Raw genomic sequence first — 17,592 nt, forward strand, 5'->3', positions numbered from 1 at the left:
AATATTTAATTCAAAACCAAATTTCATTTCATAACTTAAATCGTCAATTACATCATGAAAAATCAAAGTACAACATTGGAAAGCAAATACGACAAGTTCAACAAAATAAAGTAAACAAATCTAGTAATTTAAAGATGTGTTTCTAGTATCGTCCCTACTAGATTTCATCATAATCAACATTATCAACCTGCAACATGTTAAAAATATAGTTCAACACAAAAAGCATTGACGAGTACACTAGTTTAAGTATATAGCATAAGTACAAAAATTTTTAAATGAATCCACATGGCAAACTAAGTTATTCAAGATTAGCGTAAATCTAGCATGTGATAAACAAGTCAAACCAAAGTTCACGCAAGTAAAAGATTCTTAACATAACCCAACGTTCACATGCGGTGCGTTACTCCTATAACGCTATACATGTTAAGGTAGGCTTGATCGAAGTTAATGACAAGTTCAATCACAAAACGAACTAACCTAGATAGACGTATCGAGTATAACGTATGCATGCATGTATTGGATTGTTTGTGCATAAGATAAAGTTTAAGTGTCGTGATTTTAATAAACTAACATGTTACGCCCAAAATGTGTAAAACGAAAATGGGTCAAGTGTACTCACGGTTTTGCAAGCTTCAAACTTGATAATCCCGTGAAGAGTTGTTTGTTGAGGATGGAACACTGAGTCACCTTACAAGGGTAAACGAAGGTGTGTAAGTTCATAGATTAAGAATAGAAGTTTTGAAAATTGGAATTTAAAGTATCAAAAAGTATGTATACGAAAGTAATGTCTAGCTCTAAGTTCTCGTTTATGACACTAAGTTAAGTGGTTTCATGGGTCCCAAATTGCCCATTAGAATCATAACAAGTAACTTAGATTCTTAGACATATTAGCCTAGGTTTATGACGAATAATCATGACTTGATTATCATCACAAATTCAGCCATGTTTTTATATAGATACGTATAGTTTATATAGTAATTATAACATCCTAAAACTAAGTCCAATTAAAGATTATCATGTATGTCAAGTATGGAGGATTAACCTCTTTGTAGGATTCACCACTACACAAACCATCACAAGGATGATTCGAAGGGTCATGAATATCAAGGATTCACCACTACACAAATCATCACAAGGATAATTCAGAGGGTCATGAATAATGATGATTTACCACTACACAAACCATCAAAATGATGATTCAGATGGTCATGAATAACAAGGAAATAAACCTATCTAACATAAGCTCAAATGACCAAGTATTCTCTAAGTCACAAGAGTGTTCATACACAAGGTCCAAATGAAGGAGTGGAACTTAGGTTAGAAAGCCCAAGCTTCCATTTGTTCACACTTCACAAGTCACAAGTTCATCATATGGAAGATGATGTCTTGTGCTTGCTTTCATCATTCAAATACCATGTATAAACAGAATTAAAATGGGTTTTTGAACCCAAACTTTGATGGAAATCACCTCAACACAAACCCACAACCATAGACTAAGTTGTGAGCTTGGTGGGAACAAGATTCCACCAAGTTTCTATCAAAAACATGAAGATACAAGAAGTAAAAAACAAGCAGAATTTAAAGTGCCCTTTGGACCTAAAAAATGGTGAGGTTTCTCCTTCGTTTGCCCAAGAAAACTTGTGAAAACCTTCCTAGAGGTTATCGAAGTGTTTTAGAAGAATAAACAAGAAAGAAATAGAAGAAGATGTGAGTTAAAACTCACTTAGAATGACTGAAACTTTCTGCTGGAACTTGCTGAAACTCAGCTGAGTTTAGGAGTGTTTTAGAGAGTGTTTTGAGCTAGTAAAAGTGGTAAAAAGGATGGGAAAGTGTTGTATTTATAGGGGAGTAATTAGGGTTTGAATTATGTGTGCATTTAAGAAGATTAGGTGGTAGTTAACATTAAAACAAGACAACCAAACACACCCTAAAGCTGCAATCGGAACTGCCATCTTTATATTTTTTTCTTTTTTTTTGACATATTAAGTTGTATATTTGTGGTATATGTTATGTATTTATGATGTATAATGTTTAATTAACATGTCACAAGGCCTAATAATGTATAACAACATGTTTTTAAGTAAGAAAAAAAGGAAGGATATATGTGATTTATAAGTATGTAACAAACAAATATGTATAATATATATTTTAGGTATCAAATAAGTGTAAAACATGGATTCAAGTCTTGTAACAATTGACCAAGTGTTTGTACGTATGGAACGTTTAAGAGTTTCGAATACACGATAGTTGTTTACGAGTTAAACTTACGTTTATGGGAATCATGAATCATGTATCAAACGAATGTATGTATCAATGTTTAAACATGTATATTTCACACAAAGATTAATTTTATTATGATTGAAGTCTCGGATTTACAACGATTCGAAATGAGATACGATTACAAAGGAAACAAGTTTCCGAAAATAGAATTACGATACAAAGTTTCTAAAAACGGAAAGCTGCGAAAAGCGAGGCGTTACAATTACGTTTTTCGTTCCTGTGGTTTGTCAAAAATCACTATTTCAGTCCATTAGTTTAAAATTACCAAAACAGTCCCTATGGTTTTACTTTTGTAACTATTACAATCCACTCTCACTAACGCTATCTAGTTATTTTGTTAGCTTATTTGAAATGACCATAATGCCCCTATTATTTAAATACTCTTAATAAGCAACAATTTTGGGCATATGAGGTTATACCCTATGCTTTGGGAGTTTTTTCAAAAAAATTTTTTTTTTGATTTTCTACTTTTAACCTAAAAGGTTTTTACATTTTGCAATTTTAACCCCACATAGTTTGTTTTTTTAATTCTAACCCAAAACTTTTCATTATTTGTAATTTAACCTCACAACTTTTTTACTTTCAACTGTTGTCCCCTATACTTTTCACCTTTCACAAATTTCGGTTTTGCGTTTCGTTCTAAATTTTTCAAGTTAATATGATGCAACGTACGTGTGTGGTTCAACATTTTTATATTTCGTTCAAAATTTAGCGAGATAACACGACACAACGTGCATGTGTGGTTCAACGTTTTTACGTCTATTTTTCCTGTTACAGGTTCGTCGCAATACGCAGGTCCTAAGTCGAGTCAGTGTTGGTGGTCGCTAGTGGTGGTGTGACATTGGTTCTATTTTGACACTGTTTTACGCCCAACCTCAACGTGGGGGGTGCTTAATTCTAGTTAAAATTAAATTAAAATAGATAAAGAGTTAGTTACGTTTCTCATCCTCGTGGTTTGTTAAAATAACAATTATAGTCCATTAGTTCTAAAAATTGCCAAAATAGTACTAATACTTTCACAAGTTTCACCTTCAACTCACCAAAAATGGCGGTTAACAATTTCATCTATCTAATATCCTTTACTCTACTCTTCGCTCTCCTTGTTTCCTCAAATCCAGCCAAAAGATAATCTGCTTTGGCTCCACACCCTCTCCACTTCATCCATCTTCGACATCTCCCACCACCACACACACATACTTGAACGATGACCACCTCCACCATCCATTATGCCCACCACCCCTCAAGTTTTTCAGGTAGGCCTTAAGTTTTCCTACTAACGTCGATTGTGATGGGGAAAATTAGGTGGCCGGATCTTAAGAAACGGGGAGGGTGAAAAGTAAAGTGAAGGATACTGGTACTGTTCTGTCAATTTTTAAAACTAATGGACTGTAATGGTTATTTTTAACAAACCACATGGACGAAAAAACTAACTAACTCTTTATTAATTTTAAATTTAATTTTAACTAGATTTAAGCTCCCCCACGTTGCGGCAGGAGCGTAAAACTATGCTAAATAGCACTAATGCCACACCACCGTCAGCAACCATCAACGCTGAGTCGATCCAGGACTCGCGCGTTGCGACGAACTTGTCAAACGAAAAAAATAAATGTAAAATATTGAACCACACATGCATGTTGCGTCGTGTTAACTCGCATAATTTTGAACGAAACAAAAAAACATTAAACGACACACGCACGTCGCGTCGTCTTAACTCGCAAAATTTAGAATGAAACGTAAAACGAAAATTTAAAAAAAATGAAAAGTATAGGGACCAAAGTTGAAGGTAAAAATATTGTGAGGTTAAATTGAAAATAATGAAACTTTTGAGTTAAAAGTGAAAAAAAAAACAATTTATATTGGTTAAAATTGCAAAATATAAAAAACTTTTCGGTTAAAATTAAAAAATCAACTTTTTTTAAAGCCCCCCAAAACATGAAGTATAACAACTTATGCATAAATATGTTCCTAATTTATGGAATGTAAATTTTAATAATATGGGAATTATGGTTATTTCAAATAAACTAACGTAGTAATAACTGGACGGTGTTAGTGTGGGTGAACTGTAATAGTTACGAAATTGAAATCACAAGGACAATCTTGGTAATTTTTAAATTAATGAACTGAAATAGTGATTTCTGATAAACCACATGGACGAAAAACATAATTAACTCTAAACACAAAATAACATAAACATATATTCGAATTCAAATGTTATTTAAAAGCTCGCTGATATAAAAACAAAATAACAAAAACATGTTCAAATTTCAAATGCTATTAATAATATAGAGTTAAGTTCATGTACAAACAACCTTATCGTATAAAACGTACGAAAGATATAAAAAAGCAAAAAAAAAAAAAGCGGTGACATTTCGTAACTATTTGCTCGTAGGGTAATTATCAAAATTACTCTATAAATGATTTTGTAGGGTAATTTTGATCTTCTAGGGTAATTTTGTAAAATGTTCTTGTATGGTAAATTTGATCTTGTAAGGTAATTTTGTAAAATTTTCTTGTAGGGTAATTTTAAAACTTGCAGAGTAATTTTGATACACTTGTAGAGTAGTTATGATACTCTACAAAATTACCCTATAAGATCAAAATTATCTTACAAGATCAAAATTACCATACAAGATCATTTGTAGGATAATTATGATACTTTACAAAATTACTTTACAAGATCAAAATTACCCTACAAGAACATTTTACAAAATTACCCTACAAGATCAAAATCACCTTAAAAGATCATTTCTAGGGTAATTTTGATAATTATTCTACGGATAAATAATTATGAAAATGCCACCATATTTTTTTTACCTTTTTCACCTTGTTCGTACATTTTGTATAATAAAAGTATTTGTATTTGATTTTTTTCTATAATAGAACTAGGTTGCTACCCCGTGTATTACACGGGTTGAATAAATATAACTTTATAAAAAAATTACATCTTTAAAAACGTGTACTGCATGGGTTAAATAAACACGTGTATTACACGGGTTGATTAAATATAATATAATTTAACACATATGGTCGTCAAGATATGTTTTTGAAAAAAAATGAACTTCGATGTTTTGTAACATTTTACTTTGTTTTTTATTTATTTATTGTTAGGTTAGAAACTTGTGTATTACACAAGTTAACATTTTTGCTTTATTTTTTATTGATTTATTAATAGGTTAGAAACTTAAGTATTACGCATGGTTAAATCGATTAAATTTTCAGTTATTAATAAGCGGAAAAAGTAAAAGAAAACGTTAAAAGAAAAAATGTTATTTTTTTTATTTTCATGTATGATGTTATAGTTTTACTTTCATATTTGATTAGCAGAGGAATTAACAACAAATATTTTTTTTTTGCTCCTTTTGAACTACTTGTGATTGATTGGAAGATAACCCTAATATGATGTTATAGTTTTACTTTCATATTTGATTAGGTTAGTATAGTAGCATCAGAGGAATTAACAATAATTTTTTTGCTCCTTTTGAACTACTTGTGATTGATTAGAATTTGGAAATAATTCTTAACCGAGTCCGGTTCGTCATCAGTTTCATTACCCATCAGTTATTAGATAGTAAATAAAGATAAAGATAATAAACTTTTATATAAACAATTAAAACTCTCTTTATCTTTATAAATAATAAAAACGTTAATATATAGTTTTTAATTTTATTAATTAATATATGGTTATCATTTATCCATATTATTATCATCAAAATCTTTTAATTTTAATAATTAATATATGGTTATCAGCTATCTTTATCTTTATCATCTAAATCTCTTCTATAAATTTTAATTGAGAACACCTCATAAAGCGACATGTGTCCCAAAAATGGTTTCTTTTGCGGCGGGGGGAATCATTAGTTATATATCATGTTAGAAGAAAAGCAAAATGGGAAAAAATAGACGCGCTGCGACGGACATTTCAAACAGGAAAAAAATAGATGAAAAACCGTTGAACCCCACACGCACGTTGCGGCGTGTTAACTCGGAAATCTAGAACGACACGTTAAACGGAGAACTTATGAAAGATGAAAAGTATATAAGAGACTAAAGTTGAAAGTAAAAAAAATCTTGAGATTAAATTGCAAAAGATTAAAAGCTTTGGGTTGAAAGTAAAAAAAAAAAACTAAAGGTGTTAAATTGCAAAAGATGAAAACTTTTGAAATTAGAAGTGAAAAACTAAATTAATCAAAAGGGTTAAAATACCAAAGATTGAAACTTTAGATTTAAATTTGCAAAGATTGAAACTTTAGAGTTAAAAAAGAAATAAATTTCAAATTATGAAAACAAAAGAGATAAATAGATTTAGTTAAATTGATGTTTAATATTATTATTATCTATACTATATAATAAAAGAAATCAATTAGGGGACACATGTCATTCATTGGAGCCATCTATTTTATAGTAATTAATATTAATTAAAGGATAATTATAAAATAAAATTTAATATAAATTTAAACAATTCATATAAGAGATAATATAATATTTAAGAAACCAATTAGGGGACACATGTCATTCATTGGAGCCATCTATTTTATAGTAATTAATATTAATTAAAGGATAATTATAAAATAAAATTTAATATAAATTTAAACAATTCATATAAGAGATAATATAATATTTTGAAATATTTATTAGATTCCAGAATTATTTATCTTGAAATTAACAAAAGAAGTACACTAAATATAAATTAATATCTATACTATATAATAAAAGAAACCACTTTAGGGACACTTGTCATCATATTAGGTCATTTCTTATAGATAATTATTCTTTTAGTTTAATTTCTTCTAATTAATTATAGATAACCCTCATACTAAATATTATTTAATTTAATATCTTATATTATAGATAACCCTCCTATTAAAATATGATATTGTATATAGGAATAGGACAATTATTTGGTAGTTTTTGTAACACCACGATCTTTTGTAATTTAGAATATATGGTATTAAAAATAATACATAATATAAATTTGATTAAAAGACATGGGTTATTTAATAAATAAAATAATTGTGGATTTTTTTTAGTTAACGGAATTTTTATTTAAATATGCATCTATATCTATGCTATATAATAAAAGAAACCATTTTAGAGACACTTGTCATCATATTAGGTCATCTCTTATAGATAATTATTAGAGTTAATTACATAGTCAGTCCTTGTGGTTTGCACAAAATAACATAATTAGGTACTAATAGTTTAAAATCATCTTCTAGGGTATTAACTTTTCATTTTGTAACGTTTGGAGGTATTAACTTCTAGGGTATTAACATAGATAGTCCCTGTGGTTTGCACAAAATAACATACTTAGGTACTAACAGAATGTGATTTTAAACCTACAAATAACGTTAATACCTCCAAACGTTACAAAATGAAAAGTTAATACCCTAGGATGTGATTTTAAACTATTAGTACCTAAATATGTTACTTTGTACAAACCATAAGGACTAACTATGTAATTAACTTTAATTATTATTTTAGTTTAATTTCTTCTAACTAATTATAGATTACTCTCATACTAAATATTATTTAATTGAATATCTTATATTATAGATAACCCTCCTACTAAATATTATTAGTTTAATATCTTATCGATAATTATCATTTAGTTTAATCTCCTTCTCATTTATAATATTATTTGTTTGAATTAATTATATTTGAACATTTTGTTTAGTTTGGTATCAAATTGATTTTACGAAACTTAAAATAAAATTAATTAATATTATTTATCATTTATACATTTACGGAGTTTTAAATAAAGGGTTAAATTTATTGAGACATCGTTAACAAATTTTACAATAATAGAATAATCTATTTTTATCACGAAAACCAAACTTTGTATTAATATATTAAATATTTTTATTTTCACTATACAAAATTACATTTAATCGACCCATGTAATACATGAGGTATTTAAGATATAACTTTTTATTATTTGATATATAAAATTAGATTTATTCAATTCGTACAATACACGAGGTTTTTTAAGGATATATATTTTTTTATTATTTAGTACAGAAAATTACATATATTCTAACCGTGTAACACGCATATTTTTAAGGATGTAATTTTTTTTATTATTTGGTATATAAAATTACATTTATTCAACCCGTGTAATAAATGAGGTTTTTTAAAGATGTATTATTTTATTATTTGGTAAACAATATTACATTTATTCAACCTATGTAATACACGTGGTTTTAAAGATATAATTTTTTTATTTGGTATATAAAATTACATTTATTCAACCCGTACACATGTTCTTATAGATATAACTTTTTATTATTTAATATATAAAATTATATTTATTCAACCCGTACAATAAATGAGGTTTTTTAAAATATATTATTTTATTATTTAGTATGTAAAATTTATTTATTCAACCCGTGTAATACACGGGGTTATAACCTAGTTATTTTATAAAAGAGATAAATAAAAATTAAAGGGTGAGAAATTACCAGAGAATGACATGTGTCCAAAAAGAATTTTTGTTTATTAGTACAGAGAGAAGATATGAATGTCATCCATTATTTGGGTGGCCGACATCAAGCTCCACGGTCCCACTTTTACGCATGTCAACAACGTCTTTATGCATTCGGCCATTTGGGCCTTGTGGAACGAGGACCCTCTTAAGATATTTTGGATATCATGCTATTAAAATAATTGAGTTTTAAATACATGCCGTTCAATAAAAAAGATATCATGTTATTAAAATAAACTAGAATTAAGCATCCTCGCGTTGCGGCGGAGGCCTAAAACTATGCCAAATAACATCAATGCCACACCGCTGGTAGCGACCACCAACACTGAAGTTGCGGCGTGTTAATGCGGAATATAAGAACGAAACATATAACATGAAAAAATAACTACGTCGATTTAGGACACACGCGTTGCGACGAACTTGTTACATTAAAAAAAAATAGACGCAAAAACGTTGAACCACACACGCACGTTGCGCCGTGTTAACTCGCAAAATAACGTAGAAAAGAATAATTAAGTCAATGTATGATCCGCCCGTTGTAGCGAACTTGCCAAAGGGGGAAAGTAGACACATTGCAACATACCTGTCAAATGTGAAAAAATAGACGAAAAACGTTGAACCATACACACACGTTGGGACGTATTAGCTCGTAAAATTTAGAACGAAACGTAAAACGAAAAACTTGCGAAAGATAAAAAGTATGGAGACCAAAGTTGTAAATAAAAAAGTTTTGGGTTAAATTACAAAAGATAAAAAGTTTTGGATTAAAAGTAAACAAACTAAAAGTGTTAAAATACAAAGATTAACACTTTTGGGTTGAAAATGAAAAATCACAATTTTTTTTTGAAAAACCCCCCAAGCAAGGGGTACAACACATAATGCAACAATTTGTTGCAAATTTATATTATGGAAATTGAGTTTTAAATACATGGCGTTCAATAAAAAAGTTTTAAATGCATAAAACCAAAGTTAAAACAAGAAATTAAAAGCATAAATAAACGCCAATGATCCGCAGACCAATTGGTTTGGAGGGAGGTGGGAATGTTTACCTACTTATGTGGGGTTCCTACCCGGGAGGTCTCTGAGTTGAATCTTACGGGGGACGAACTGTGACACCGGTTCAAACTGGCAATAATATGCCAACCGTGAAATTCCTACCCATGACCTAGGTGATCAAAGACCAAAGACCTAACCGGGTGATCTAGCCGTCCGAAAAAAAGCATAAATAAACCAAAATTATGTATCTACTTATTGTTTACCGAATTAAAAGCATAAATAAACCAAAATTAAGTATCTACTTATTGTTTACCAATCAATACATCTGAATAAAAATGTGTTATTTATATAAATCTTGCTAATAAATAAAAGTTGATTAAAATTCAATATTTCATCAACGTCGTTAGTTATGCATTTGGCCATTTGGGTCTTGGGTGTTAGATATTTTAGTGTAATCGGGTTTGACTTGGTGATTAAAGCGAATAATAATACACATCAAGCAAGTTAGGAGGTGCGGGAGTGCACGCTTGTTTGAATTATTATAATTCGAAGTGTACGGGCGGAGCCCGTACTCTACGGGGGTTCCAAGGGGGCAACGCCCCCTTGGCGGGGGTCCGAGGGCAGCGTCCCAAGGAGCAGGGTCCAAGGGGCGGCAACCCCTGGCTGGGGTCGAGCTTTATTTTAGTTAAATTGCTTTATAGAAAATGCCTTAGAAAATAAAATTTTTGAAAATTCGTCATAAATTTTTAGACAAAAAGTCAAGGCATTTTTAATGCAGTTTGATTAAAATTCGAACATAACTGCCAGAGGCAGTTATCTACAAAACACACCAAAATTCTCATACAGTTTTTGATCATCCTCTTTCTGGTTCACAAAAATTCGCACACAAAACAACATACCCTGGTTCAATTTCTTGAAATCAGAGTTGTATCCGATTGAATTATTCGGGTGAACCATCGAAATAATTTGATCAAAGAGTGATTACACGCCTCTCTGATTATCCGGTTTTCTGAAATTCCCCAACATTGGGGACCCTCTTAAGATATTTTGGATATGATGTTATTAAAATAAGCTAGTTGATTTTCCGCCCGCGCGTTGCGGCGGGAACCCAACGACTGCAAAACGCGTGTCAGTAACGGCAAACATATACCGAATAGCAAAACATAAATAAAAATTTCGTGAAAAGGATAGTCACTTCGTCCTAAAAAAAGCGATTTTAAATAACCTAATATATAATAACTAGGTTATAACTCGTGGTACCCACGGGTCGCTCTATTTTTAAGGATATTAATATTTTATTAATTTTATTACAATGGTCTGTTGTATAAAATTTGTGGGATATATATAATATGATTCAATGTTAATCGTATATAATAATATATGCAAACAATGTGATTTATCAATGGTAACAATTACCATATAATTTTCAACATATTACCAGATAATGTTCTACGTATGTAGAATGATTCAGACCAAGATGAAAGGATGATAGCCCGTCTCGTCACTGGATACACATTTGAAACGATGAATTGATATAGCATTTAGGTTGGTTAAAATCTCAAAGAGTAGCATTTCAAAAGGAATATAATGGATTGTATGAAGGAGTGAAACATATAATGGATTACTGAGTATAACATATAGGTTAATTACTATTTAATATAATTAATTAATCCATTGAAATATTTGTTCAAACTTATTGCAAATATTCCACTTTTTTCAAAATGTTAAACCATCTATATCTTATCAATAATATAAAGATGTGATTTTTATATTTTGAATTATTTATAACAAATATTTCAGTGACTTTTACAAAAACATATTTTTTTCGAATTATTGAATTATTAATTAATAGATGGCCGATTAGTTAGAGAATTGATTAATTAAAAAATCAATTCATAAAAATGAAAATCTAAATTCCATTAACAAACCAATATTACGGTTGACTAACTTATAATGACTTAATTCAATTTTGAATTATAAAATACAAAATATATAAAGAATCAACAATAACATTTATAAAGGAAGTATCATATTTCATTTTGAATTGGGTTTTTTATGTTTCTTCAATTAGGCCAACCCGTGTAGGAAAATTTAAATTACATTAATCATAAGTGTATTAATAAAAGTAATACAAATAAAGTAACATGACATAAATTAGTAACAAAATGAATTGCATCATTAGGTATTAGGTATAAAGTTTTCTTTATAAACTATGTACATGAATATCAAGAAAAAGACAAATAATGTTACATTAATAATTTATTAAAAGTAACATGAGCGCAGTCCGGCAGGTGTAGAACGCCTTGCCACATCCAATGTTATAGATGCAAGTCCTCTTTGATTTAACAAACACCTAAAATTTGATATCCTTCACTTCATAAATCATAAACAAAGTGACATCCATATATCAATGAGAGTGGGGCAACATGAAAAAGCCATTTTGACCTCAAGTTCATCCTTCAACATTTCTTATAACTCCATACTCTCCCTTTGCGGCCAACCCATACGTAGTTGGTCTGCGAATCTACAATTGCATATAATATCATGAGTAGAATAGTTATAAGATATAGCAAGAGATATGATCGCACTAATAAGTAGTTCCTAAGGAACACAAATGACTCCCAATCACTAATCTTTGTCACCTTGTAAGTAGATGCCTTCGCAGATAACTTGTGGCGAATACTTACTTAAAATGATACAAAATGTATGACATATTAATGTGTTGGCTATAGAGTTATAAAGTTGCTCTGCCATCTAAACAATTATCTATCTAAAAGAGTGTATTCTCTCTCGTTCAAACTTCGCTTACCAAATGTAGTCTTTTTTCAACGTGAGCCAGGTTTTTTTTAAAAGGCCAACATAATATCATTAGAAATCTTGCGAGTAGCAAGCACCAATTGTATAGAATCCTCAAAAAAAGAAACATATTACAGTACATGGAGGCAATCCATTAGCCATAGTACAATACAAACCCAAAATAAAGCACCAAGACACAGCCAAAAAACTATTACAACTTATTTCGATCTATTTTTTTTACCCAACGGATTGCGGCGGCTTTGATTTCTTCAATCACTTTTGACACTGATAGTCTATGTAATATATACCTAGAGAAATAGATAACAAAAATTTTTTCAAGGAAATCAAATCAAACTGAAATACTTCTATAAAGTAAATAATTAGTGTCAAAAAAAAAAAGAAATCATGAAAGTAAAGTTGTACATACCTTATATGCTGGCAATACTGATGGTGTTTCAAGACGCGGTCACTTGAATGCAGGTTAAACTGAACTTTTCTTCACTGATGATCTAATGTCCTGAATAACAAATAACAAAAAAAAAACAAAGTTCAATTTGTATAAAAGACAAATTAGACCGTGCGCACATACACATACACATATCAAAATAAGTATCATTTTCCAAAGTCCAAATATACATATATTCTCTATCCTACATAGAAACCACTCGTATATGTATATGTAACTGGACGGTGAAACAAAACCACTTTAAAAAAAAATCTTAGATCTTTAACTAATCTTACAACCAAGACATTTTTTGTTAATGCATAAACTTGACGGTAAGAGTTTTAAATCAATTAATTTTGGAGAATCGATTCTTTAAAGAACCTTTCATAAAACAGCTGAAATACAATCAACGATCCTCCGTACATAACATATAAAAACAAAATTGATGTATATTTCATTTGCAATTTTCCCAGTATAATCCGAGAAGGCCATAGCATTTCTCAAGTTAATAAGTTTAGTAAAAAAACTTCTTATAAAACAGAATCCGTAATCTATACGCACACACTGACACATGTGTATAACACATAAAAATAAACTTTATATTTTTCATTTGCAACTTTCCCAATATAATCAAAAGACGCCAGTAGCGTTTCTAAGGTAATTAGTTAAATCGAGTGTTGTGCATAAAAGACATTACAGAAAGTCAATAAACCAATTAAATTTTGTTGTTGTCGAGGCGTGCTATTAGGTACTTCATCTTAGGCTAAGCAGCCTTGCACACATTCAGTTCTCGTGGTCGTCGTCTTCATCTTAGGCAAAACAGCACTGCATACATTCAGTTGTCATGGGTATTTGCATCATTTTCAGATAGAACTTATAAAAAAATAACGAAAAAAAACCAAAATCATCCGACTTATAGTTAAATGGGTCGAGTTAAGGTGATGAAAGGCATGTACCTTAAGTCTTTCCTTTAGCAGGTCCTTTAGCAGTTGCATATCAGATGATTATCGCCTAGGCGAAGACGCTTACAAAGTGAGGGCCTAAGATAAGCAAGGCATACGACAAAAACATACCGCTTTAGCTGTTTTAGGGTAGTTTATACTTGTTAAAGTCGGTTCCATGCCATTTTTAAATGTTTCAAACCAGCTTTAGATCTTCTTACCAATGAATCGGCGGTTTGAGATTTGACGTTTGCAATCTGAAGCTATCAAATAAAGGAAAAAAAAAGTCAGATTGCTTTCACTAATTAGTTACGTTTCAAGAATAATGAACCTTAAAACTACCTAAAACAATAGGTTGTGTTAGTGATATATTGTAGTCCCAATTATACAACTCAAAATTTCGAAAATAGGAGATTCAAATTTGGAATAATATAAAATACTTACCGGTCGAGATTGCACTTGCCATAGTTGAGCCCCAAAAGGAAAAGCTTGTTGTTGAGGGTGGGCTGCATAAGTGAGAGGATGCAAATAGGGTTATTTTAGGAATTAAATAAGTTGCCCGTAGCTCCCAAAAGATGCCCAATAACCATAGCACCACCATTAACATTCACTTTTTGAGGATCCAGCTATAGCTTCTTGTAACAATATACAAATTAGGATGCAAAGGCCTGTTACATTTTATATGAAAGATTCTCTTTATATATTAACATTAAAGTGTAAATACGTAGTTTTAACTCAAACTGACCACAAATGAAATTTATTTTTATTGCAACTTTTTTCATTCCAACATTTATAACTGATCACAAGATGCTGACCTTTGATTTCATTTCTTTAGTGGGATCTAATATCCGGCCAAGAATATTCAGGATCTGCATTTTTCATAGAATCATTAATACCACAAAATAAATGCATATAAAGGTAAAATACAATATTTGTTATACCATATGAGTTGAACTTTCTGAAGCATCCGAATTTTTCAGTGATCTTATTAACGGCTTCAAAACACCCTCAGCTTGAATTTTCTGGCAAACATCATTGCTGCATTTACACAATAAAAACGTGCTTATAAATGAAACTATACTCGTAAACTTTGACAAAAAAAAGTTTAATCAGAAAGAAAGAGATTCCACCTAACTGAAAGCCTTTCAAAAGCGCGAACAACGCCTAATCGAATGGGTTCGCTGTCATAATCAAAAAGCCAAAAAAGATTCTTACCGACACCCGCTTCCTTAAACGAAGTCCTGATATGCTCACTAACTGAAGCATCCGCAATAGCCTCTGTCGCTTTTCCAGTTGTTGGATCAGTTCTGTTTAAATGTAACGGAAAACATGAATAATACCTGTTACAGCAGACAGGCCAGCAGAGAATCCAGTCAGAGATGCAGCCATTGAGTTCGACATGATTGTCAGGATGATCTGGTTCCTCCTTAGGGTGTAAGATTATGATGGTGATGAAACCGAAGGTAGGGTAATTTCGGTTAGGGGAGAGAGTGACGAAATTGATGTTGTTATGAGGGTTTGATTGTGTAATGTGTGTATCCCTTTAACTCTCTAATAAGCCCCTTATTTATACACCCAAGAGGAAACCCAATTAGTTAATAAGGGTAATATGGTCCATCAACAATTACCAACTAATTATTAATAGGTTAATAAATATATTTTGATCTAATATAATATAAATGATTATATAGGCTACAAGATTAAATATTACATTTATATATTTAATCTCACATTCTCCCACTTAGCCAAGTAATCATTTATCATGAGTATTAGGTAAGCCTGGCCAGGAGTTAACACTCATTTTAGCTTTAAACCAAGAACTATAGCAGAGAAATACAGCCGTTGAATCATCATTCGACTCAGGACCCCCATTAGTCATACTATAGCCTCAATTTAAAACCTAATAGTTACGATCAAAATATGTATAAGCCCTTTAGCGTCTGATTTGTATTTATATTTGTCTATATGTCATTACACCGGCAGAACATATGTTAGAGACATACAAAATCAAACTGAGGAAATTTTATTAATTAAAACATAAGCTAGTACAATATGCCATTAAACAAGGTCTTTAGTAAGTCCCATATTCGATACATGTTCTTCGAAAACTTTAGGTGGGAGACCTTTAGTCATCGGATCCGCTAGCATATCTTTAGTACTAATATACTCAATACAAAGATTATTTTCCTCAACTCGTTCACGTACGAACAAGTATTTTGTATCGAGATATAAGCCAGCTCCAGTCGAACTGTTACTGTTCGAGAAACTAACGGCAGCTGAGTTATCACAGTAAAGCTTCAATGGTCTAGAAATGGAATTAACAATTTTGAGTCCAGTGATCAGATTTCTAAGCAACATTCCATGACAGGTTGCGTTGTAAACAGCAATGTATTCTGCCATCATTGTGGAAGTTGTAGTTAACTGTTGTTTATGACTCTTCCATGAGATAGGTCCGCCTGCTAACATAAAGATGTAGCCCGAAGTGGATTTCTTGTCATCTTTGCACTTGGCAAAGTCAGAATCAGAATAACCTACCACTTCTAAGTGATCACTTCTTCTATAAGTCAGTTTATAGTCTTTCGTCCCTTGCAGATATCTGAGGACCTTCTTAGCTGCTTTCCAGTGATCTAGGCCAGGATTAGTCTGATAACGGCCTAGCATTCCAGCAATATAAGCGATATCTGGGCGAGTACAGACTTGAGCATACATCAGGCTCCCGACTACTGACGCGTAAGGTATCTGGCTCATTTGCTCCTTTTCAACCTCTGTTGTCGGACACTGGAATGAACCGAAAACATCTCCCTTAACTACTGGAGCGACGGAGGGTTTGCACTATTGCATGTTGTAGCGTGTAAGGACACGATCTATGTAAGTCTTTTGAGACAATCCTAAGATCCCTTTGTGTCTATCTCGGTGAATTTCGATGCCAATGACGTAAGAAGCATCTCCGAGATCCTTCATGTCGAAGTTATGCGAGAGTAACCGCTTCGACTCATGCAACATGTCTAAACTATTACTTGCCAATAGAATATCATCTACGTAAAGGACAAGTATAGTAAAGTTACTCCCACTCATCTTGAGGTAGGTGCATTGATCCACTTGATTCTTCATAAAACCTTGCCTCTTCATGACTTCATCAAACTTGAGATACCATTGACGTGATGCTTGTTTTAACCCATAAATGGATTTCTTCAACTTACAGACTAGATGCTCCTGACCTTCAGGTTTAAAGCCTTCAGGTTGTTTCATGTAAACATCTTCGTCTAAGTCTCCGTTAAGGAAAGCAGTTTTGACGTCCATCTGATGTAGCTCTAAATCAAAATGAGCTACTAAGGCCATAACGATCCTTAATGAATCTTTACGAGAGACAGGTGAAAACGTCTCTTGATAATCAATTCCCTCTTTCTGAGTGTAGCCCTTTGCAACCAATCTCGCTTTGTAGCGTTCAACGTTCCCATTCGGATCTAGTTTTGTTTTGAACACCCATTTACAACCTACAGGTTTGACACCGTTGGGTAATTCTACCAAATCCCAAACGTCATTTTTCTTCATGGATTCAAGCTCATCAATCATAGCTTTGTTCCATTCAGAAGACTGATCACTGCTAATGGCTTCATTATAAGAGATAGGATCATTGAGCTTTCCAGCATCCA

General features: G+C 31.5%; 1 long non-coding RNA gene across 1 annotated transcript; it reads right to left on the reverse strand.

The window, feature by feature from the left end:
- Positions 1-14,760: 14,760 nt before the first annotated feature.
- Positions 14,761-15,086, reverse strand: LOC110882811. Its single transcript, XR_004869615.1, has 3 exons — positions 15,070-15,086; positions 14,881-14,977; positions 14,761-14,808 (listed from the first exon to the last, which is right to left on the reverse strand). It is a non-coding gene; the product is annotated as an uncharacterized LOC110882811 (long non-coding RNA).
- Positions 15,087-17,592: the final 2,506 nt, after the last annotated feature.

Source organism: Helianthus annuus, chromosome 10 (assembly GCF_002127325.2).
Source record: "Helianthus annuus cultivar XRQ/B chromosome 10, HanXRQr2.0-SUNRISE, whole genome shotgun sequence".
Classification (NCBI taxonomy): Eukaryota; Viridiplantae; Streptophyta; class Magnoliopsida; order Asterales; family Asteraceae; genus Helianthus; species Helianthus annuus.